Raw genomic sequence first — 829 nt, 5'->3', positions numbered from 1 at the left:
AAAAAATTTGCTATAAATGGAAACTGGGAACGAGGGAGACTTCTCGTTACAGGGAAACTCAGCATACATGAATGGACTGATATTTTAGGTGACAGACGATAGAAGCCTTTGCCATCGAAAGAGCTCTCTATCAAGTACAGTTTGTCCTCTCTAGGCTATAATTTTCCTTCTTAACTATAAGGACGAACAAGCAAAAAACAAGAATTTCTCACCCGCAAGGCTTCGTCATGGCGCACCTTTGTTGTTGTTCGTCTGCAGACGACCAGGTAACATTCGTTGGGAAAAAAATCGCTTTAGATTTGTGTTACCTGTTCCGGAAAATAAAGGGGAAAATGCTGATAAAAAAACAATTGGTAAGTATGATGACGGTATTGTTAGCGATGTAAAAGGTTTATTCACCAAGAAAAACTGTTCGACTTCGAATGTCCGGTCAGCCGCTGATGACTTCATCGTTAATATCATAGAAATGTGTAGAAATATATAGATATACGTAATCCATTGATATGTCATTGCTTTTCGGTGAGGCGCTTACAGCAGACAACATTTGACAAAATCTACCTGACAGGTTTTTCACTGGCCTGTTAAGTATTTCTTCCGTGTAATGTAGAGCTGCTGAGAACAAGTTCTATGGATTCCCTGTTCACTTGTTGATGATTAGATGGTCTTTAGATGCGTAGTTGAACAGTTTAGTCCATTAAGTCTAGTTCTTGTAAAAACTCAGTGTCGGGAGGATCATGGTGTACAGTCCTCATGTTTCTTAGAAATATATTTTAAGCATAGGTGTCTTCTAAAATAAAGACATGACATCCCATGAAATAAATTTGATTAT

This window comes from Penaeus monodon, chromosome 31, assembly GCF_015228065.2.
Source record: "Penaeus monodon isolate SGIC_2016 chromosome 31, NSTDA_Pmon_1, whole genome shotgun sequence".
NCBI classification, from domain to species: domain Eukaryota; kingdom Metazoa; phylum Arthropoda; class Malacostraca; order Decapoda; family Penaeidae; genus Penaeus; species Penaeus monodon.
This window is presented reverse-complemented; position numbering follows the sequence as displayed.